The 15,103-nt window shown below is 34.6% G+C and overlaps 1 protein-coding gene across 4 annotated transcripts in view; it reads right to left on the bottom strand.

The window, feature by feature from the left end:
• Positions 1–7,911, bottom strand: part of TNNI3K (TNNI3 interacting kinase) — a 288,986-nt gene extending 281,075 nt beyond the window's left edge. For all 4 annotated transcript variants that reach the window (XR_007474235.1, XM_049703161.1, XM_049703163.1 and 1 more), the window contains exons 1-2: positions 7,747–7,911; positions 4,704–4,827 (exon numbers count right to left, since the gene is read on the bottom strand). The gene's annotated coding sequence lies outside the window, so the exon portion shown is untranslated. The remainder of the gene's footprint in view (positions 1–4,703; positions 4,828–7,746) is intronic.
• Positions 7,912–15,103: the final 7,192 nt, after the last annotated feature.

The following is a 15,103-nucleotide window of genomic DNA, read 5'->3' on the forward strand; positions in this document are numbered from 1 at the left end:
ATAGAAATGAATGTAAATTTGGCCACATCTTATGGCATGCTACTAATAGAAATAAATGTAAATTTGGCCTAGAGTAGAGCTGTAAAATTATTTTTGTAGGAAGAAATTCTCAACATAGACCATGATTAATTTACACCACTTGTTGATTATGTTGACCATAAGAGTCATAGTTAAGAATATGACACTGAGTTCTACAAATAGCAATTCATAAAATAACAAGAATAATATCACAAATAATAAGATGGAATGCTTACAGTGTGCCAGACACTAGTCTAAATGCTTTACATACATTTTGTCATTTATACCTCATACAATCCTGCAAGGTATATATTATTCTCATGTTATAGATGAGAAAAATCCATATTTGCTAGCAGGTGGAGGAATCTGGAATCAATTCTGAGTCTATATGATTCTAAAGTCCAAGTTAGATATTATTATTGATGTCTCCCATAATTCCTCTTTAATTCACCTTCCATTTACTTCATGAGGGCATTTCTCTTTGTACATGCATATTTCTATTGATATAAATGAACTCAGGGTAAGATGGAGAATAAATGGAAAACCCAGAAAGAAAAGTTATCTAATTTTTAACTATATATTTCTTTTGGATAATGTAATTATACCTAGAATATATACATTTCAATCTTGAAATTCATCTCCAGAGGCTATAGTTTCAATGTAATAGGTATGAATTTTATATTTATTATAGTTGAATGTTCAAACAACTGTTTCCTTTTGAAGCAAATGCTTAGACAAATTTATTATTCCTCACTACTTTTTCTCAGCAAAGGTAATTTAAGTTCCAGATGGAGGGTCTTCATACTGATCAGATACAGTTGGAGAAGCAGGTATCTGGGGTTATGGACATCTCTGTCCTCCCCTGGATATAACTTTCCTTATCCCCCCTCCTCAGTATATGCTGCCATGGCCGTTGATGTCTGTTACACTGTGGTGGCCTTTGGTTAATTGATCCATGCACTCTGCATTTTCCTTGTTTGAAGGCCAGACATCTTCAGTTACACCAGCTTTCTCTCAGCACTTGTGTGACCCCCATCCCTTCAGGTCAGAAAGTCTTTGCTTTCCCCAGACATGCTGCCCTCAGGCCCATCAGCCTATGCACCAGACTTCCTAAATGCTTGGTACTGGAGACCAAGCATTCAGTACAGTCCTAAAGACCAAACTGGATAGTCTTCTTTAAAAGGGTTGCAATCTCCCAGGGCTACACCTTGGGAAGTAATGCACAAGCATCCTTCTCTCAGATTTCCATGGCTTTCATACCTTGAATCCAGAGGGACAGGGATGGGAGCCAGGGCTCTTGACCTTCTTGAGGACATCTAAATCTGTCTATTTTTCCCGATTTTCTTTCTTATTTCTCTCTCCACTACTTCCAATCTTATACCTGTGTGTGTGTGTGTGTTTGTGTGTGTTTGTGTGTGTGTGTTTGTGTGTTGCCTCTACCGATGAAAGAAAAGCTAGTTCTTATATCATCTTACGTTGTCTTTCCAATTTCCTCTTTAGTACATAAGTTTAATGCACTGATTTTTAGAACTTTTCCTTTTAATTTTTGAAAATATTTTTATTCTCTCAGAAAGGCTGGCTCTTACAAATGAAAGCTTAGACTTTCAAAGCTACAATTTTTGCTGAGTTTGGAAATCCAATCAGCAACTCAATTGAATTTTTCTACACCCTGAGGCAATAAATTTTGCTAAAGAATGGTGAAAATGATAATCTCAATACCTAACATATTAAATGTTATTGAATTTCCTACTTCCAAAGGAACACTATCTATTAGCCCTTTTATGACTGTGAGTCTAGGTCATGGATTGAGGGCAATGGAGGTACCTTCAGGGCTGTGAAGAAAAGGCTGGAATAAGTAAATGATCCAGGATAACAATCCTGCTTTTCTTACCTAAAGAATCCTGGAGGGCATCCACATGGAAGCAGAAAATATTTCCTCCGCCTCTCTGTAAAAAATTCTGTAAAAATTCTTTTTACCTTGAGTTGATAACATGCTCTAAATTGAACTCTACCAGTTGTGAGATTTCCAGAAGTGCAGAATGTCATATATTATCAAAAACACAACCTAATTACAAAAATGGTCACCTTCTCAAACTTTAGTGAGAGTAGACACTATCTGAGGAGCTTTGTAAAAAAAATAGAAACCGGGGCTCCATACCCAGAAATTCTGATTCAGTAGATCAGGAGTAGGGCCTAGAAGATGAATTTTAACAGGCACCCCTAGTGATTCTAACGTAGATGCTACTTGTAGCTTACTTCGAGGAGCACTATTTTAAAATGGCTTAAAGTGAGATGCATACTCACTGGAAGGTTTTTGAGCCTTTGAATTCCATGTAAGAGAAAAGAGGAGAGAAAACTGAAATAAAGAGAAAAATAAGATTGCTTCACATTCTCAATGGGTTCTATCCTATGGTAATCAGTGAGGCAATAGATGATTTGGCTGTGCATATATAGTGTCATATTGTAAAGCTGAATCACAAAAGTGGAAGCAAACAAGATGGCTTTTCACAGGTGAATAGATAAACGAATGTGCATGTACATTAATACAGTGGAACTTTATTCAGCAATAAAAGAAAGGAGGTACCAAGCCGAGAAAAATCATGGAAGAACCTTAAACGAATATTGCTAATTGAAAGAGCCAGTCAGATAAGGCTGTATACTATATGATTCTAACTATACGACATTTTGGGAAAGGCAAAACTTTGGAGACAGTAAAAAGATGAATGGTTGCCAGGGGAGCAGGGAGAACGGGAGGGAGCAATACGTGGAGCACAGGAAATCTTCAGGGTCATGAAATTGTCCTGTATGATATTCTAAGGGTGGATATATGCCATTATACATTTGGAAGAAACCACAGAACTGTAAAACACTAATGTAACCTATGGACTTTAGCTAATAATAATGTATTAATATTGGCTCATCAATGGTAACAAATGTACCAAACCAACTTAAGATGTTAATAATAGGGGAAACTGTGGGGGGCCAGGAGGGGGGAAGGAAGGAATATGGAAACTCTGTGCTTTCTGCTCCATTTTTCTGTAAATCTAAAACTGTTTTAACAAAAAGATTTATTAATTTTTTTTAATTAAGGAAAATATAAAACAATAAATAAATAAGACCAAAAAACAGTAATTCTTTAACAAGACCATTTGAGTTTTTCCAGGAATGTTTGTTTATAACTTATAAGGAAAAGCCTTCTCTAAGGAATACATAACTAATAGCATTCCTTTTTCTTTTACACTTGCTTGTGTTTTTTTTTTTTTTTTTTTCAGTCAGAATGTCAGGGTAGATTTAGTAAATACCTTATTTCTTCAGCTATTCCTTTTTGACCAACCTTCGTGTTCTACTGAATTGCCTAAATCTAATGTTAATGCCTTTATCTTTTCAACTGATTTATCAGAACACTTCAGCATATACATAGATATGTTCTAATACTCCTTCAATAAGCCTATTTACATTCTTTTTGAATTCCTTTATTTTCGGTTATATGATTTATTTATCCCAATCTACACTTGTGCATCTGCTATTTATATTTTATACTAGTCTCTTCATAAATATTTAAAAGGATGCTTTTAAGATGAAAAATACAAATTTGACCTTGACACTTCTCCTACCTTTATGATTCTAACAGAGAAATTATAAAGAACATGTATCCCAAGAAATCAAACTGATACACTTAAAATAATTTTTATCACATTTAGGATGGTGAATTCATTTACACCTAAAAGCTAGATCATTCTTCCATTGTATATGAGTTCTTGTTAAGATGTGCCCAAGCTTTAGGAAAGTTTAAATTTTTGATGTGTTGCATCTGGTTGACAAGCAATTAAAAGAATCATTGCTTTAAACACAGTAAACGAGAATTACTAATTGGTATATATTTAGGTTTTTTCCTTCTTTTAATAAACATTAAATTACTCATATTGAAACAAAGTTATCTAAAAGAAAAATTGAGCACTAAGATGTCTATACCTATTCAATTAAAATCATTCTTTAATTTCTCTCTAAACAATATATTTTTTCATTAAACAAGCATAATTTGTAAGATTCTTATTTGTCAAACAAGTTTCCTCTCTTTCCCACTGGAATATCTAAATTTAGGGTATGTTGGATGGAACTGTAAATCACCATTATGAATCTGAACATTGTTGAGGTAATATTCAGATTAATCCTCAAAAATGAATAGGACTTGTTACATAATATTGAAAGTAACTATTATATAATAATGAAAGTAAATGTGAAAAAATCAATAGCATAGTAATTTAAACAGGTGTTCTCAATATCTCTAACTGTAAGAGTATATTAAAGAAAGAAAAAATATTACTCTTTTTGTTTCTAATACACTATGACTGAAAATGAAAAGATTTTGATCTTTCTTGTGCCTTCCTTTGTTGCTGGGTGAACATGAAGTAAAGTTTATAAAGAATCTAAATTAAACAGTAATATCTCTGTCATTGGCTAAAACTTTCTTTCCCAAATTGATAGTACTTCTTTCAATTGTCAGCTTAGCTCTTTATTCGTTGATTGATTCATTATTCATTCAATAAGCATGCACTGTACCAAGCACTCCAAAGAGCTCACGGGGCCAGGGATAGACATGTAAATAGGCAATTGTAATAAAGCATCTGTATAATGATAGAGACATACATGACTCGTAATGAGAAGATACGTTTAATAAAACCTACCTTTCAATTGGAAAATATTTCTCTGAGGCATTGAAACCATCAGAACAATCTAAACTTCATGACTCAGGCCACTTCCATTCCTTCTTCATCCTTCTTTCCCCCCTCCTAAGAGTCAGCTGGCCTGCTAAGGAAATAACATTGTGTTGTAATTATAGTTCAATTAATAACTAATTATTGTCTTTGGGCAAATACCTTATTTCCATGTCTTGAGGTTTGTCATTTAAAAACAAAGGAAAAAAAGGTGGAGAAGGGAAAAAAATTAGTTCTACTTAAGTTTTCTTTTTTTACTTATCAATTAGCCAGTTGTGGCTGTTCCTCAAAGTGAAAACTAATTTGATGTTGGTAAGACAAATTACTTAAAGTTTCAAAAATGGATCTATATAACATGTGGTTGTTAGAGAGCTTGCTGAGTGATTCTATATGAACAGTTCTTTGTTTAGTCCCTCCAAGCAGAAACAATCTCAGTAAGTAGTCTGTCTAAGCACAGTTATCATTATTTTTGTTATATCTCCTCCTATGTCTTCTTAGTGGGAGAATAGTGATTAATGGTTATCATGCCATACACTTTCATGCCCCCCTTCTTCCCATTTGATATCATATGTCAGTGTCAGAAATGGCATCAGCCTTTGGCATGTACTCAAAAGTTCTTGATTTCCCTTCAGTTTACATTGTCCAGTTCAGTATACCACCAATCAGAACTGACAATGACTGAATTGTAAAATGTATTCTATCCATGTTATATTATAATTGTGGAACTGAGCTGGTTCCCTTCACAGCTGAAATTTTATAACATATAATCTTGAATGTCCTAAATATAAATTAAAAGGGGTGCTATGGTTAAATTAGTGTAAAGTTGTTGGGGGTAAAAAAAGTCAATTTTTACCCACATCTTCATTAACAGATCAATACTTTTGGTTGGGTGAAAGTATTTGGTTGGGACAGTTTATAGGTCCACCCAATATCTGATTTCTTCTTGCAGGGGCTATTGTCTCTGAAGCCAGTTGTTAGGGGACTAGTTATAGCAAGTAATGTTTCAGAATATCTTTAATACCAGGCAAATTTTTGATAATAAACCCAAGTGCTTCCAATTTTATATAGTCAATATATGCCCTAATATATTTACATCTAATTTTACTGGCATCCAAATAATACATCCTTCCCATTCAGAATTCAAGTTTAATAATCTAAGTACATATAAAAAAATATGTTTTCAATTAGAATTTGTGAACAAGTTACACATGTTTTCTTCACAATTTTACCCCCTTCTTTAACATGGATTATCAAGAGTAGGCTATAATTGTCGTGAACTTCAAGCCTATTTGTTTTAATGTAAAGCCTTATTTAGAAGTTAACACTACATTTGAAGTGTGTATTGTACTTTCCCAGTTTGGTAACCTGGAGAGTGATTGCCTTTACTATTCCTGCCCGTGTCTCCCATGAAAAGTAGTATTCCTACTTCAGGACTCAGTTTAGGTGTCAGCACCTTGGAGGGGTGTTTACAACTTCATAAACTATGTATGCCACCTTCTTCTTGCTGTATCTAGATTCTGCTTTGTCTCTGGAACCCATATTGTGGCACTTGAGCTTCATTCTAATGTGGGGAAGGAAGATGTGAATTAGTAGATTTATCTCAGTCTAAAAACTTTTAAAAATTGTCAACCACACTAGTGACACTTTCTGTGAATTACAGAGTGGTAGAAACTGTTAGAAGCACCTCCATCCTGCCCGAGGATCCCCACTCTTACCATAATACAAACGTTACTTTTTAAGATCAAAATCTCCCCTGAGATCTAGAGCAAATAATGCAACTTGGGTGTCTCACATGGCTAGGTATGTTAAGCCATGGTGGAATATACTAGACTTAAATTCCAAGTCTTAATTCTAATTGTTTAAGTTGGTCTGCTATGTGATAACATTTCCTAATTGTTGCCCAGAGTTTTCCGAGTTGAGGTCTGGGTCTGATTACACAAACAGTTAACCTAAAATTGTCCCCATATTTTCCTTCTTCATATATGCAGCCATGGAAAAAATGATGGAGCCTTTGGTGAAGGGCTATGAAGGATTTGGAACTTGTGAGGATTTGGAACAGTGAGAGATGAATGTTTGTCAACAATTGGGGTTTAACAAATTAACTCCATGGTCATCTTTCTCAAACTTTCACTTCTCATAATGCTGAAAGGCATCCATTTCATTTAGCTACATAATGGTTAACTTATTAACTAATCACAATAGTTATCTATGGATCCTCTAAACACCACATTTCCTCTCTTTGAACTATTCCAAAATTCTCATGTTTTCTATTGAATCTGGACATGTACTAATTCACAAAATCATCTTAAGATGATCTATCAGGGCAGCATCCTTTGATGTTATTAAGGATGGTTATTATATCTCTTCCTTTTTTATGGTCAAACATTTATATTTGGCAAGTATGCACTACAATTATATATGTGAGTGCATATAGATTATATATCATAAATATGTATACATTATATACATATACAGTGTGTATATGTGTGTATATATATATATAAATATATATATATATTTATACTTTTTACAAGAGTAACAATAAAACAAACTGACATTGTAAAGTCCTACTCTGAGTTAAGCCTATATGAGGGCAACACTTACTTCTATTAAAGCATCCGTTACGGAAGACAGAATTAATGCATTCATCTCTCCTGTTAGGCTGTGAGCAACTTAAGAGCAGAAATTATGTCTTACTCATTTTTGCATTCCCAACAGCCTAGCACAGTGCCTGATTGATATAGATATAAATTTAATTGTTTTGCATTGAATTGAATTGAACTAAATTGAATCAAACTGAATTAGATTGAACCAATTGAAGTGAGTAGAATCAATCCCTTCAGTAAGGGAAATTCTACTGAATATTTCCCTTCTCAGTTCTGGAACAGAGGTAAAGTGAATACAGATGAAGCCATCATCAAGTCTGTAGACAAAATACTGCAGCATTTTGAAATTCCATGCAAAGATAAATATATATATATATATATTTTTTTTCGGTACGCGGGCCTCTTACTATTGTGGCTTCTCCCGTTGCGGAGCACAGGCTCCGGATGCGCAGGCTCAGCGGCCATGGCTCACGGGCCCAGCCGCTCCGCGGCATGTGGGACCCTCCCGGACCGGGGCACGAACCCGTGTGCCCTGCATCAGCAGGCGGACTCTCAACCACTGCGCCACCAGGGATGCCTTAAAGAAGGGTTTTTGAACATAGCATTACTTAAATAGGTCTTACTTCTTGTGGAGTTTTTAAAATCTTGGAACAGAAATAACTGAGCTTGAGCATATGATAAATTGAGAGCTTGGACACAATTTAAATCATTATATCATTAGAGAGTTCAGAGAAATTATTAAGATGATGTTCATTAAAATCCCTATTATTGCTCTATACAGTAAAACAAACTAAACAAAACTGATGGGATCAAAGTAATTTAAACTTAATTTTGATTTTTTTGAGACTAAACAATTCATGAGATTAAGTTGGGCAAAGTCATAAATATCAAATAACAGTACATAAAGTGGTAGCAATGGTGGAAAAATAGGAACAGGAACGCTAATAAGAGTTTCAAAAGGAAAAAAAAGTCAAACCAGGAGAGCTTAGAAAAATAAGAAAATTTTATTCTCAGAGGAGAGAAGCACCTGGGGAGTAGCATAAGCCAGTGTCTATCAGTGAGAGGACTATGCAAACTGTATATGAATTCCTGGTACATTACGGCAAGAAACATTGAGGAAACTGAGTGGTGTAAAGACAGACATCATTTCATAGAGAGGATAATAAAAATTTTGCTTGTTGTAAGTCTCTTGAGATTACATTTGATATGTAGTGTTCAATGCTGGACACCTACCTCATTATCATGAAAGAAAGAACAATCAAAGAAAGAAAACTTTTCTTGGAAATACAGAAATGGGTTATGAAATATATTTGTTCTGGCTAAAGACAGTAATTGTACATATTCTCTAAATGCTCCTTTAACAATTCCATTAAATTTTCCTAGATATCATAATTGAATGGGCTGCACATTTTTACCCACTTAGAAGGTATTTTGTTTTAAATTTAAATTTGCAAAAGGCTTTCTAGTAAGTTCTATCAAACCATTCCAAACTTACATTGCCCAGTGGCCTTTGGTGTTCATATATCTTAACTTATGGCTTAATGCAGATCACAGGGAGCTAATGGTAACCTAGGAACCAATCTAAAACACTGTCCAATTTCTATACTTTGCTCTACATTGAGCTTTCTGCTTAAGTAGAAGATTTTATTCTATTTTGACTCACTGGAAAACTTTGAAGATGGTTTCATTGCTTTTGCTAATATCTGATTATGGGCTATAAAAATATGTATTTATGTAAGTATTTTGGTTATTACTGATGTTATTTTTCTACTGTGTAGCTTTCTACTATGTATCTTACTACAGAAACACATTCTTTTTGCTCTTTAAATCAGATTGATATAATAACATCATATGTGGTATCATTTATATATTAATAAAAGTCACCTGCACACTGAATTTTTAGTTCAGCACAGATGATGATAAAATCTTACAAAGACAAAAGGTAGCTCTTCATGCCTAAACAAAAACATTCCCCAGAAATATGTGTTTAAAGAGAATATAAAATACAGGATTAAATACTAAAGTGTTGCATTCAATCAGCTTTTTTTTTTTCAGGTTCAAAGTAAATAAGCCTCTGTGAAATACTATATTATATTAACCTGCTTGTGAACTTTCTTTTTCCCAGCTTTTTCTTGGTTCAGTTCTACACAGTTCAGCATGTACTACTTATGGTTAAGAAAACTTATCACATGAATCACCACTTTCCCTTAATTTATAGTTTTACTAGGAAGTGATCTCTGGAGACACACTGGATTTTTTTTTTTTACTTCCCTATTTCTTACTGTTCAACAGAGTCTAGTGTCAACTTTGTCACTTGGTAGTCAAATACTAGAACGATTACCCTCACCCATCACACACACTACTACTAGTACTACTATTACTGCTACTACTACCACCACTGCTACAACTACATCACTTCCTCCCTTCTTCTCTGAAAAAGATTATCAATCTTATTTTTGGTCAGCATTTTAATTTCTGATAAGGTACCTAGACGTTTTTATAAAAGACCCGAAGTTAACCTAAAGTGTATACATTTCCCCAAGCCACTCATTCTCACACATTACACTTCAGACTGGACCTCTTTTAGACCCTCCTGTGACCAGGCACTCTCTCCTCCCAATCTTCACAAACACTGTTCTCACTGCTAATATACATTCCCTTGCTCATTCTCCCTCCTCCTACCCGCCACAAAAACAATAAAAGAAATATAAACAGGCCAACCATATTCTCCGTCACTTCCCCCAAGAGGCCTTTCCTGATCATGTAGTTTTGTTAGTCCCTTATCCTGGAAGCTCCCATAACATCCTGTAGTTTGCTTCTTGTAGCTCTAATCAGAAGTGACTGCAATGGCTTTTTCTTCCCCTGTCTTATCATTTGCTAGACTGGAAAACCCTGAGAGCAAGGAAAAATAGCCCTAGTGTGTAGCAAAGGCCCTGACACATAGTTAACATTCAATATACGTTTGATAATTTGAAGTTAGAGAGGGCATAGCAGTGGTCTATATTATTTATCTGTTTGAAACTATCATCTTATTTTTGAAGGAACTATGTAGATTCATTTCCTGCTTCAAAGCACATACATTGAACATGCCTTTGTCTGCTTAGGCATTCCCTGACTTCCTCTGTAAAACAGTTAGTTTATCATCTCTATAACAGGCATTATGCTAGGTGCTGGGCTGTCTACCTCATTATATGGTTTCTTTAATACGGACTAAAAGGGTTGAGGCTCTAGATGTTTACCTTAACCCATTTTTTCCTTCTTAACCCTTCCTAAATTTAGCATTTCCATGATCATTACAGTCCATGACCATGACATCCATTACAAAAGTTTCCATCTACTGGTGCCATCCCCTCCACTAACATACCATGCCCTCTACTATTAAAAATATACCATCACTAGGGAAAATACTGAATAATAAGTCAATTAAAGAATTATAATTTATGCTTCATATAAATGAGAATAGATGATTTTTAAATTTTAAACAAAATATAAAAGTAATAATCACAAAAATAATGAAGAAATAAAAGTAATAATGGAGTATTTACAGACCATTTTAGAGAAAAGTTTGAACTAAGAAATATAAATGGAAAATGGAGTACATTTTTGCCTTGAGGAACTTGCTAAAAACACACATTTGGTCTTAGGTTCCAAATAATCAGAGGGTGGCCCAGGGCTCCCACATGTTGGAAATTCTTAGAGGGGATTTTTGATATATTAAGCTGGAACTCCCCTCAAAATATGCCTTCAGATTAAGGATCAACTAGAAGTAAATCTGTCATACTATACTCCAGACCAAAAGAATTGTGGAAAGGCTGCTTCGGCATTGAGCAAAACATGATAAATTAAAAAGAAAGTAAAATAAGGTCCCTGAGAAATTATGGCCCTAAATATGCTCACTATGGATATATCCTGTGGATGTGCACAGCCTGGGGCTAGAGAACCTCAGCTGAACATAGTTTAAGATTGTTACCAATTGGTAATGTCTCTCCAGTCTCCTGACAGAAGCAAATGCAAAGCCCCAGGGGCAGGGTCCATTCATCTTAGGCCATGGGGAATTTCTACAGATACTTTACCAAGGACAATGAGCAGCAAACAAAATTAATCTGACACGCAGGAAAGCATGGCAACGTGAGCTGCAAAACAAGAATCAGAAGCAGATCCCCACTGACTTCAGCTAGTGGAATTATCAAATGCAGCTTATAAAACAACTGTGCTTGCTTGCCATATTTAAAGGAAAAAAGAAAGGGTAAGCACAAGAGAGATGACAATGTTAAAGGAAAAAAGAAAGGGTAAGCACAAGAGAGATGACAATGATAAACTATCTCTAGAGAACAGGAAACTCTAAAAAGGGAAAAGCAGACTTCAATGAAAAGGAAATGCTATGAAGTAAAAAGAAAAATTAAAAATCAGAAATTTTTCATTTCATTTTTGTCCAAATATTGTCAAAAAACCAACTAAATTATGTTTTCACTTTAAATTCACATCTTGAATTTCAAACTGAAAAGAAAAAAATATACACCCTCCAAATATTATTGATCAACTTAATAAAAAATGGTTAACAATTTTATTGTGTTACACATTTGAATTTTTAGAGCTCTTAGTAATTCTTAAACACACATGGACTCAAAGCTCAATCCAAAATATGGTAAGCACTGGACACCTGTTATTCCTTGATTCCTGTCTGAAACAAAATTATTAGGAGTCCCTGCTATGATGATGGTGTATTCTGGGCACTTCTTGGAATAAATAATGTACAGGAATCATTCAAATGCATATTCAGTGGGAAGCCATCTGGCTCCGTGTGAATTTATGAATATTTTAGCTTGCTCAGCTAGTCAAAAGTAAAATCTGGCACTTGGATTATCATGTAGATTTGTGACATATATTATAAAAAAATTGCTTCTATAAATCAATGATTGACATATCTACTAAAGCATAGTTTCTTTCTTTCATCATTGATTGAGTCCACTTAAACTATGTATAATATGGCATGCTTAGTTTGGAAGTCATCATAATTCAACTTGAATTACAACATGCAATGTTTTATTAAAATAGTTGCATATAAAAAGAGAATCTCAGCATTGGGTTAGACTTTATAGGTTACTGTAGGGGACACTGTGATGTGGCACCCACATTTTTTCTTCAATGAAGGGCTTATTACCTTATTACTTTAGCTACCAGGAGTGCTGTCAGCAGACACATTTCAGCTGTCAGCCCCATTCACAGACTGCCTCGGCCACAGAGAGCTATCTTGCCCAAGATACTCCTTCCCAAGATGGCCATATCCAGTGATGATTGATTTGGGCTATAAATTGTGGCCACTCTGGTCCAACTCAGGACAGCACTAAAGTGCCATTCTGACACCAGAACTCCTCCTGAGATTAGCCAATCAAGATTGTCATTGGGCCTGCATCACAGTTTGACTTCTCTCTTCTTCTCAATCCTGCTTCTATTCCCTTCCTTGAACAATTATTAGTCTCAAGAGCACTTATTAAGAAATGTACAGCACTCTAAACTCCATTTCAGATCCTGCTTTCCAGAACACTCAACCAGCAGCCATTATCTAATCCTACCTCTTATCTAAAACAAGTACTTCTTGGGAAAACTCTTGTGTAAATTGTATCCCAATCACTTTGCTTCAATACTTCTGGCATTAGGAAGCTTAGTATCTCATAAGACAATTCACTCTATTATTGAGCAAAGTTATTTCTAATATTGTATAAACACTTTCTTCCTTGTAACATCTGAAACAATATGAAACCAACTTCATCATCCTACTGATTTAATCATTAATGAATTAAATGGCATTCTCATGAATGCTCACAATTTATAGGAGAATTACATTTTTAACATCTTTGAGAATTATACTTTCATAATTACAAATATAGATTTGAGAGTTGATAGCACACAGATGATATGAGAATGAATGATATCCAAAGGAGTAAATGTGGGTAGAGAAACGTAAACACAAAGACCTGTGACCTTCCAGTGATATGAGGTAAGAATGATGATGAGGAACAAGTTAAGGAGACTTCAAAAGAGGGATGAATGAGTTAGGAAAAGAACTAGTAGTGTGGGGTTCCTTGAAGCCAAATGAGGAATGCATTTCAAAGAAGGAGTGATTACTTGAGACAAATGCTGCTGAACTGGATTGAAGATGAGAACTAGATAGAATAGTGAATTGTTTTTCTTCCAGTTTTATTGAGACATAATGGACATACATCACTGTATAACTTTAAGGTGGACAGCATAATGATTTGACTTACATACATCATGAAATGATGATTACAGTAAGTTTAGTAAACATCCATCATTTCATATAGATACAAAATAAAAGGGAAAAGTATTCTTCCTTCTGATGAGAGCTCAGTATTTACTATCTTAAAACTTTCATATATAACATATAGTGTTAATTATATTATTCATGTGGTATATCACATCCATCCTTAGTACTTATTTATAATTGTAAGTTTGTACTTTTTGACCACCATCATCCTATTCCCTCTCCCCCCACCTCCTGCCCTTGGTAATCACAGATCTGATCTCTTTTCCTATCAGCTTGTTTGTTTGCTTGTTTTTTCAAGTGTTATGGACTTTTAACACTATGTTAGTTCCTGGTGTACAATATAGAGATTCAATATTTCTATACATTACAAAATGATCAACACGATAATAAGTCTAGTTACTATCTGTTGCAAAGATATTACTGGATTTATCAAAACAAAGAGTCCTGGAAATCCTCAGAGGAGCAAGTTCAGTGGAGTAAAGTAAAGAGGTAAAGACTGAACTAGGTTGGAGAGTGAATGGGATAAAATATATTGCAGAATGGAAGTTCAGATAATTTATTCTAGGAATTTTAGTGTTAAGGGAGCAGAGAAATGAAGTAATAGCTGAAGGAAGTGGAGTCAAGAAAGAATTCTTTTTTTTAATTAGAAAAATAACAATATATTTATGTACTGATGAGAACGACCCAGTAGAGAGGGAAAACTATTGATACAAGAGAGAAGAGAGAATTGTTGGAGTAGTAATCCTGTTCAAAAGAATGTAAAATTACAAAGAAAATCATGTTTTAATGATCTTATTGCTAAATGATGGTGATTTAGAAAACTCAAAGTACTGTATACGTTCATTTGTGGATAGGCAACTTCAGGAATAATATACTATATTCCTAGAACCCATTTCAGAAGTTGTATCTTCTTTGGAGTCACTAGAATACTGCAGCAAAGACACAGACAAGATTACAGAGTCTTACAGGGCTTCTGATTTCATGAGAGTAGAAAATAAAATGCTTCAAGCTCAGTTGATAAGAGTAAGATATATTAGTTTTTATAGACAAAAATTCTCTTTATACAATACTATTCATAGCATCTTTTAAGTTTGGCCTCCTCCCATAATCACAGTAAATCATCATCCAAAAATATGTAGCAGAGGCTATTACTTAGAAAATGGTTATAGTAAGGACATGTGCCCAGTCAGTCAGTAATAACAGGAACACATTTTGGCTGTACTAGTTTACCTTATGCTCAACTTTCAAAGTTAAAGAAAGCACCTTTATAACAGGGGGAAATGTCTATTTATATCTGTAAAGCCTGCTAATGAAAGTGTATCTTGGTAATGAAAAGCCCTTAGGTTCTGTTAAGTATCCTGATGTGTCTGAATATGTGCCGATCAGCCTAGTGTTTGGAATATGGTCTGGAGAGAGCAGAACTGGGCAACCTATTAGAATGAGAAGGATTAAACTTTCCAGAGATAATCTACATGATT

This window comes from Orcinus orca, chromosome 1 (assembly GCF_937001465.1).
Source record: "Orcinus orca chromosome 1, mOrcOrc1.1, whole genome shotgun sequence".
NCBI classification, from domain to species: Eukaryota; Metazoa; Chordata; class Mammalia; order Artiodactyla; family Delphinidae; genus Orcinus; species Orcinus orca.